A 9,605-nucleotide genomic window follows, 5' to 3' on the forward strand; every position below is an offset into this window, starting at 1 on the left:
GGTGGCAATTGTGTAGCGGAGAAAAAGGATCAAAGTAAGTTCAGGTATCAAAATTTCTTTTTTTACAGGTGTAAGTACCAAATAATGAATTGCACCGAAGGAATCGAAACATAAAATTGAGAATGAAAATGGGGAATGAGTCAAAGAGACAACAACCCGACCATACAAAAAACAACAACAGAAGGTCACCAACAGGTCTTCAATGTAGCGAGAAATTCCCGCACCCGGAGGCGTCCTTCAGCTGGCCCCTAAACAAATATATACTTGTTCAGTGATAATGAACTATAAATAATCTATTTCTAGCAAGCAATAGCAGATTTATTTCAGTGCTATGTCTTCTCCATAGTTTTCCGTGTTGCAGATTTTGAGGCATTTTATGCAAGTCTTATGATAAAAAAATACTTTTGACGATTTGTTCTAACAAAAAACCTTTACTTTTTCAAATAAAAAGCTGTCTTTTGGTAAAATTACATGACTGGAAAAAGTCGTCACAAGTAATTTTTTTTATCATAAAACTTGCATTTAAAGCCTCAAAATCTGCAACACGGAAAACCTGGGAGAGGTGTTTAAGAGAACAAAGCACTGAAAAGGTCTGTTTCCGCTTCTTGGAAAAAAAATATGTTTCGGTTCCCTCCGTGGAATACATTATTTAGTACTTACACCTCACACAAACTTTTGTTTTTCTCCGCTTCAAAATTGCCAACCAGTGTCAATCATAGCCGACATCCCGCATATGGCATTCTACTCGGTGGTTCTGCTTTTAAGTCGTCTTGAAGTGATTATCTGCTCTGTTCTCGTTTAATCATCACGTTGTTGATTTTTTTCATTTCTAATATGTGAATGCGGGATTGATTATATTATATTACGTAAAACGAATATTATTTTGATATGAGGTACGTATTAATCTGTGTACTTGATAATAAAAACTCCTTACATTTAATTTGAAGAAGGAATCGATTTTCTAACTCCCCACAAGCAGAATCACACGTGAACAGACCTTCGTCAGAGAGAGACAAGTTACTTATATGCAGATCAGAGTTCTTGCCAATCACACGCAGTCTTCTTAAAATTGTTTGTGGAAGTGTACTTGCAATTTTATCCCCATTTGTGTAAATTGATAAATTCCACGCTTTCCATTCGCCATCAATATCTTTGAGGTCGACTTTTGATTTGCCATTTCCAGCATTTTTGAATTCGGGTCCATTCCAGAACAACGCTTTGCAGTCACACTTTAGAGTAATGTCGTCACCCGTTGAAAAATATTTATAATCAACGTTCGTCATTCCTGTATAAAAGAAGTTCATAAGAACAAAATACGAGAATATTATAAGCAATAATGACAGAGTGTATACGTACCACATGTATCTTAATAACAATAAAAAAACATACAAATATGTAACAAAGAAGCACAAAAAGCCACATATCAAATTCAACAACCTCACTCATTGCTTTCTTATTTTTAAATTCGGTTTAGGTATGTCAAATCCACCCATAAACGACCGAAAAACATTAGTTATGGAACCGAATGTCTAGATTAAAATGGCTCGTACGTAGAATCATGCGTATGACGTCAGAATGTAAACGTCAAACAGGTAGAATTATAAATAATTTTGTCGTTCAAAGGATGAAAATAATATAGTCTATAGTTCTTTAGGGGTATCCTCTGCAGAATGTAAATTAGAAGTTTATATTCACTTCTTGGAGCTGGTCTATATTTTTATTGTGAATCTCTTCTAAAAAAAAGAGCCGCGTCATTATGTAAAAAAGAAACACAAAAGGGCATATAGGCTAAGCGTTAGCAAATTTGAAAGACTAAAATACAAAAATCATATTAGAACAATAAAACAAGAGCAGGATGCTTTAGTACAGAGCCACGTCATATGTATCAAATATACATCAAAAGCCACACGGACGAAGCAAATATGAAAGATAATGCAAACAGCACAATGACGGGATGCATAAGTACAGAGTCACGTCAAATGATTATCACCAAAAAATGATCAAAAGGCAAAAGTTATATTAATAAAAACAAAATAAAAGTACACTACAAACGTATTAAGATAATGAACAACCTCAGTACGCAGAATCTATACTTCAAGACCATCATATATTATGTATCAGACACTGGTTTACATGAATGAGTAGGAGCTTTAACCTCTTGAATACCGAATAAGTTGGGAAATGTATATCCCATATGCAGGTGAAGTTGGTATATTGCTACTTGTGTGGGGGAAATTGATTATTTCTAAATTGAAATCGTCTCGTTTGTCATAGATTCTTGTACTGAGATGACTGAGTATTCCAGTCAACAAAATACTGTTGACGTCCGTAAACCTAGACATCATATTTGTGTATTTAAAACCTAACGTTGGAAATGTTTAAGGTGTATACACAAATGTAATAATATGTTAATATGATTACCTAGGGCCCACACCACTGAATTGATTCTCATCCAATAAACTAGATATATAATTCTCATTTCAGACAAATGGGAAGTATTCTGAAATAGACAAATACATGTTTAAACTAATTTGAAACAAGATTAATTCAAGCTAGTTATCACTCAGTTATTTCTTACAATAGTCAATGTTTTGCTTTAACACTGTCTTTGGGTTTATCCTCTTTCTAGTCTTCGATTGTCCCCGTTTTCTAATTCTGATATATTTCATTACCGTTTTCGTTACACTTCTGAAACATTAAATTTAAAAATTCTAACATGTTATGAATAAACCCAATTTCATTAAAATATTACCTTTTAAGTTATTATTTCAATAATATTATGCTAGATTAATTGTGTCCGTTACTAACCCAATTATATTCATAAATTTCCTGTATGATCATATTTCCAGGAAATGAACTTTTTATTACACTTGTTGCAGTGACAATAATTCTATTGTTTACCAAATTACGTCCAGTTTCACTCGATCGTACATAAAGGACATTGCAATTGTCAAGGCCTTGTTAGTTTATCAATTGATTCACTAGCTTAAATGTATCAATTACATAATTTTATTTGGTAAAATTTCAGCTTTTCATTGACATCAACTGTCCAATTGAATAAAGTGCAATATCAATATAAGGTGCTATTGAAATAAGATCAATATTAATTTGAGTAATGATATACATAGATATAAAATGTTGTGGTATGAGCGCGAAGAGACAATACTCAACATGCTCAATCCAAGTCACAATTTGTAAAATTTAACTATTATAGGTCAAAGTACGGTTTTCATATTATATATTTATACAAACTGGCTACGGTTACATGGAAATGTAACAATAAAAAAAATATTATTGTTACATAGGAGACTAAATGCCGGAATGCAAAGGCGGATAAGGAACCGATTAATTACGAATGTAACAATAATTACTGAGGCTACGGTTACATGGCGTTATTGTTACATGAAAAACAGCAATCATGAAACTTAAATCTTGTATAGTTTTGTTGCCTTAATCTTGCATATGTACGAAATAATACTTGTAATAATGATAAATAATAAATATTATCGTTAACAAATGGTGTTTAAATTGGTTTTTCTAACGTATACATGTTTTTGGTGTTTTAAAGATACTACTTTAGATAAGTATTGCCAAAGGCGAAAATATAGACCAATGGTTTGTTGTTGAGAACTCGGGCTGAGAAAAGTGTTCACTGAGGCTTTAAGTATTTAACTGCACACCTACTCGTATTATTGGCATTATACAATGCACAATGGATGAAGAGATTCTTGTGACCAATTTTGTTGTGGGTGAAAAAGGAGTAGGGGCATTAAGCCCTAGTTTTGGCCCAAGAAAATGAAATGTTTGATAACTATTTCAAATTGGCACATAACGTTTAGAAATGCATAGGGTCAAGAAATATAAATGAAAAACATGAAGATTTTCATCTGATGACGTCACAATTTCGTCATAATATGTACTATTTTCACTAAAACGATGAAAAATACAAAATTTATGCAGTTTTCTGACTTTATTTCCGTTTAGGAAACATCCTGCGCAGCCGAGAAACAACAAAATAATTAAACAAAAGCTTTATTATAACTATTGGCATTATCTCACCAAATATAAAGTTGTTTCTTGGGTGCGCACATACTTTTTCAGTCTAAAATATACTTCAAATTTGATTAAAAAACAAGAAAAATCACAAAATTTAACAAAATATGCAAATTAGGTTAAGATTTGTTGCCATGGTAACTTGTTCTATGTCAAATTTGTTTTGTTTCTCTTAGTACCTTATACCTTAGACAAGTTTTCAGTAATTTAAGAATATGTATGATAATTTTAAAATTTGCAGTAATTTTTGGGCCAAATAAGGGCCTTATTGCCCCTACTCCTTTAAAACTTCAGTCTATATTTGTCTGTTTGCCTTTTTACAGTTTAGCCATGACGTTAACAATTGTCAGTTTGAATAATGGAAAATAATTCACTATTTATTAGTACTTGATGAACTTTTGACTTGCATTTTTATAATTTATTGTTTTTTCAGCTATGCTGAGTTGGATACTGAAATCCGAGATAAACCTTACATCCGTAATGGACGGCAATGTGACCATACTGAAAGATGACATAAAACTACATCACATGCTTCCAACCAAAATATTAGATGAGAAAATAAACATTGCTCGAGTGAAAAAGTATTTCTCGCCGGAAGCATGGCAAACATTAAAGGTTGCATTATCATCAAAAAGGGATATCGCAGAATGGAACTGTACAGTATGTGATACGGACGTTCACAGTGCGGCATCACTGGTGTGTGATGGCTGCTTGGAGTGGTTTCACCAAAAATGTGTCGGACTCAGAAATGCTCCAAAAACCACTTACTGGATATGTAGAAAATGTCATTGCAAATAAATAATTAAAGAATTTATATTTAATAATTGTATGTATTGTAAATATAAAATAAATGTCTTTAATTTTTATTATCTAGTACATTTTAATAGACCCATCGTATATTGCTATTTTTCATGTAACAATAACGCTATGTAACCGTAGCCTCAGTAATTATTGTTACATTCGTAATTAATCGGTTCCTTACTCGACTTTGCATTCCGGCATTTAGTCTCCTATGTAACAATAATATTTTTATTATTGTTACATTTCCATGTAACCGTAGCCAGTGCCATATTTATATGCGTTTGTTTATTTACATAAACTATTTGCCACAATGTTCATTAAGCATCAGATAAAGATTAAATTACTTTTTACTTATAATTAGACATACTTACAAATGGTATTGCTTGCCATTGACTTTAACCAAGTAGAATGTACCTCTGATAGCGTTGTAATAATTTGCATATACCTTTGATAGCATCTTCAATGATGTGAATATTCATTATAATAGTACATACTTTTTCTTAAGCTTTATATATTACATATGTAGGACTCAAATTCCTAATATATAGTAAATATGATATCAAAAACGCCAAACAAATCACAAATATATGTCAGTATTATGTTTACTTCAAATATATGGCAGATTTGGATACTGCGTAATTTTCCTTCACAATTAAATAAAGTCATATAGGTTGCATTTCTGTAAATATTGACAATGCAATGTCCCATAGGAACTCCTTTTACGGCTAAAACTGTACCACTTTTACTATGAAGTTTTGAAAAAAAATCTTATCCTAGAATTGAAAGTTCATTTGCACCACAATTGTTTTCAAAGGTCAAAAAATAGGGCTGTGCGGAATATTTTCAACGTTTATATGCCCTGAACTTCTCAGAGTTTAAACTTACACTACTTTTCGTAACTACCCCTATCTCGAATGAAAGGTTACCACAGATTTCAATGTAAACAATATGCACGTGTTTATTTACTGGTAACATTCCCAAGTTCTGTCTCTGCGATATGGAACACAGAGAGCATAACTGGGAACCAGTATGTAAGCAAATATATTTTCTATGAATATTCAATTTCTCCCCAAAAGAGGCGTGTTTTCGGAAACAGCTGTATTTACAAAGTGCAACCTATAACGTCGGAGCTGCAGCTGACGACGACGTTTTTATTATACATTTTTTTTGTTTGCTGTTTTGGGTTTTTATGTTAATTTTTTTGTCCGTATGGTGTCTTCAACTTTCTGTAATATGGAACACAACATTTAGTATTTCTTCAGCTATATAACTGTGACAACCTCACTGTAATATTGTAGCATCTTGAGATGTTGAAAAATTAAAAATGTCATAGATTTCTAATATATATTAATATCGTTTTCCGCTATGAATACGTTGAATAACTTTACAGAAATAAGGATGTTATGGGGAGTCACGTGTTTGAATCCAGCCATTGCTCATTGAATGGCCTAAATTCCTAGATTAGGAATATTCCATAAATATGGAACCCATCCCAGATTTGAGTTCTACACATAAATTATAATCCTTATGTTTTGCTCTCTTATTTAATATTGCAACGACGATATATTTCAACATGTCAAACAGTTGTCGGTAAGCAAAAATAGAATGGTAAGTACCATTTTAGCCCACCTTGTGTCGGAAGTCTTGAAAGAACTTTGAATTCAAATACTGAATAATCCTCTTTTTTATTTTTATCTTATTTATGTGTACCCTTTGCTGCAACTTCTGAAACATAACTGTCATGTTAAATTGTTCGTTATTTCATTAGTCATTGCAAAAGTGTCTGCTTTATTAGTCTTTATAAATATAAAATCAGTTCGTTTTGATTTAGCATTTTTAGCTGAGAGGACTCACAGAACGGTACTTTACGTCTTCAATTTTTATTTTTCGTTGTGAGTGCTTCGTGTCGATGCAATGAGTCAACTCCTTTTGAACGAATTTTATATCTTGGTTTTAATTTTTTTCATAGACTATAAATAAAGAGCAATACAGTGGTCGAATTATACATTTTCTTTTTCATATAAGATATCATTTTAAATTATAAGGAACGTAATTCCTCTTATATATCAAAAGCTCTTATTTTCAGTTATTTTGAGAAGGTAAAAATATTATGTGTTTGACTTCCAATTATTTGGCCTCGAATGTCACTTAAGAGACATTTCTTCTCTGCAATTTGCATTTGATGCAATACACTTAGTAGTTTTGAAAGTCAAATTCCATAAATAAAAACAAGTATATCGTTAATGTACCGAAACTGGTCTCAATTATAGGCAAACAAAAATGTTTCTGTACTTGGAAATTTCGATTTAGTAAAAAAAAAATTTAGAAAAAATACGTTTTTTCAAACTAAAATATTAAACACGCAATATTTTTGTATTTGTAATGTCAATCACTTTGTCTTTTTACATTCATACTTGAAGTTAAAAACCTTTTGAAATGGCAAGATCTTAAGAAGAAGATATTTTTTAAAAACTAGTATTTCTCGAGTAACAAGATCATTTCGTATTTCACTGTAACAGGTGTAAAATATAAACTTACACACACTACCAATAGCAACAATAAGACTAAGGAATAGTCACAAAATACACAACACTTCATTTACGCTAGTATACGAACTTTATTTCATCAAAAACTGTTTTGAGTCAGACATTTAAACTTTAACTTTATTGCTTCAGAGACAAGTTAACGTATTCTACTGTTTTCTTTTTGGTATACACATTTAACTGTGGTGAATCATCGTCAGTTTCGTAGTTTTCAACATACTTAAGTTGGATATTTTCTTGGTCATCATTTTCGCTAGGATTAATTTTTGTTTCATCCATTGAAGATGCTTGTTCTATAAATTCAAAGAAGTGGCCACACGCAGCATGCACAGAAGGAAATAATTCTTGAAATTGTGGGGTTGTCTGTGTAATAAGATAAGTATGTGTGTCTTCAGCTTCAATATTTTCAATCAGTGTCGTGTATGGTTTTTCATAACCATCGTCTAAATATTCTGCAGCATGTGTATCATTTTCTGATGATGTTGAAGAATGTTCATCGGACACATGTATTAGGTTTCTATTAACAGCAACTATTCTATCAGCCGTTGAAGTAACAGAGGTGTTATTACCTGAAATTATGTTTTTATCATTAGACTTTTTTTTATTGCACACAAAAATAAAATAAATATTTCTACTCAATCTAATGTTAGCGTATACGATTTCAACATTATTTTAAAACATTCATACCACAGTTTATTTTCATTTAGTAAATTTAGCTGTTTTGTGTATTTCTTTATGTTGATATAGTTAAAATTCTTATTTGTAATGCTTATTTGTAAATTATGGTTTATTACAAATAAACTCATCATACCTACCAGGATTAAATTTTGTATTTACACCAGACGAGCAGTGATTTAAAACAGAAACAGATAAAAATATTCATTTCTCAATGTGTTGATTTGTTTAATTAAGCTTGTATTTATAATTACGAGGAAAAAGTAACCATAAGTATTATATAAAAACGCCATTTTGTACTTATTTTTATAATTCCAAAGCATGTTTTTTTAATGATAAGTACATTCATGAACAATTAATCGAGGGTTGAGATCCACCAAAAAGATTTTTTTATATAAATTAATACATGGAGTATATATCGCCTTTTTGATATCTATTCCAGAGTTTCCTACCAGAATGTCCTTGACAGGGAAATTATCCAACCAATATAACTAAGTGATAAATTTAACGTCGTCCAGTTGAAAGTCCAGTTGAAAATCTTTAAATATCATCCGAGTTGCTTATATGGAATTTTCAACAAAAGTTCCATCTATTGCTACCACTACCCTAATTTTTTGTACATAATGAGATGGTTTTTTTTTGTCAAATTTGTCCAATTTTGGACCTTGCGATGGTATGTTATCATCCTCAATAATTTCTGCATAATGAGCGCTTTCATCACCATTCCGTTCAGACGTTTGTATATTTACTGCAGTTAACATCCTAAAATAATTGATTATATGTAAAAAAAAAAAAAAAAAAAAAAAAAAAAAAAAAAAAAAAAAAAAAACAGATAAAAATCTATGTCTAAACAGTCGGAAAAAAGTTTTCAATATAAAGTTTTTTGGTATTTTTTCATCATTAATGAATAAAATTAAATGGTTTTGTCTTACTATAGATCTAAAAATTGATGGAGACTTCAAATACCGGTATGTTTACAATAAGAACATATTACCTCTCAAACCTCAAAAAATATAAGTCCTACTAAAAAAAAGTATAAGACTTTGACAGAATAAAGGCGAATCATAATTTTAACGCTTTTTTTCTAATTATGTTGATACGTATCTGTCTTTGTATTGTAATTTTTGTATTGCCATTATCATGATTATCGCCTGATTCCCCTGATGAAGTCATAAATAAAAGTCGCATTATTGTATTACATGTTCTGTGACATAAGATGTTCTGGGTTACTGACAAAGTATTCTTTTCATCTTTTGTTTCAGGTTTAAGGATTGACGTCCCTCGGTATTCATCAGAAAATTTTGATTTTTATGGTGTGATACATTTCATGGGATAAACATGAGCATTTGCATAATATCAGGTAATTTAAGATGCATAACTAAATTGGTCATCTGATGGTTTGTTTTTTGCGACATTGTATATACGGGTGCCACATGTGGATCAGGATCTGCTTACCCTTCCGGAGCACCTGAGATCACCCCTAGTTTTTGGTGGGTTTCGTGTTGTTTATTCTTTAGTTTTCTATGCTGTGTC

Source organism: Mytilus trossulus, unplaced genomic scaffold, assembly GCF_036588685.1.
Source record: "Mytilus trossulus isolate FHL-02 unplaced genomic scaffold, PNRI_Mtr1.1.1.hap1 h1tg000085l___fragment_1__unscaffolded, whole genome shotgun sequence".
NCBI classification, from domain to species: Eukaryota; Metazoa; Mollusca; class Bivalvia; order Mytilida; family Mytilidae; genus Mytilus; species Mytilus trossulus.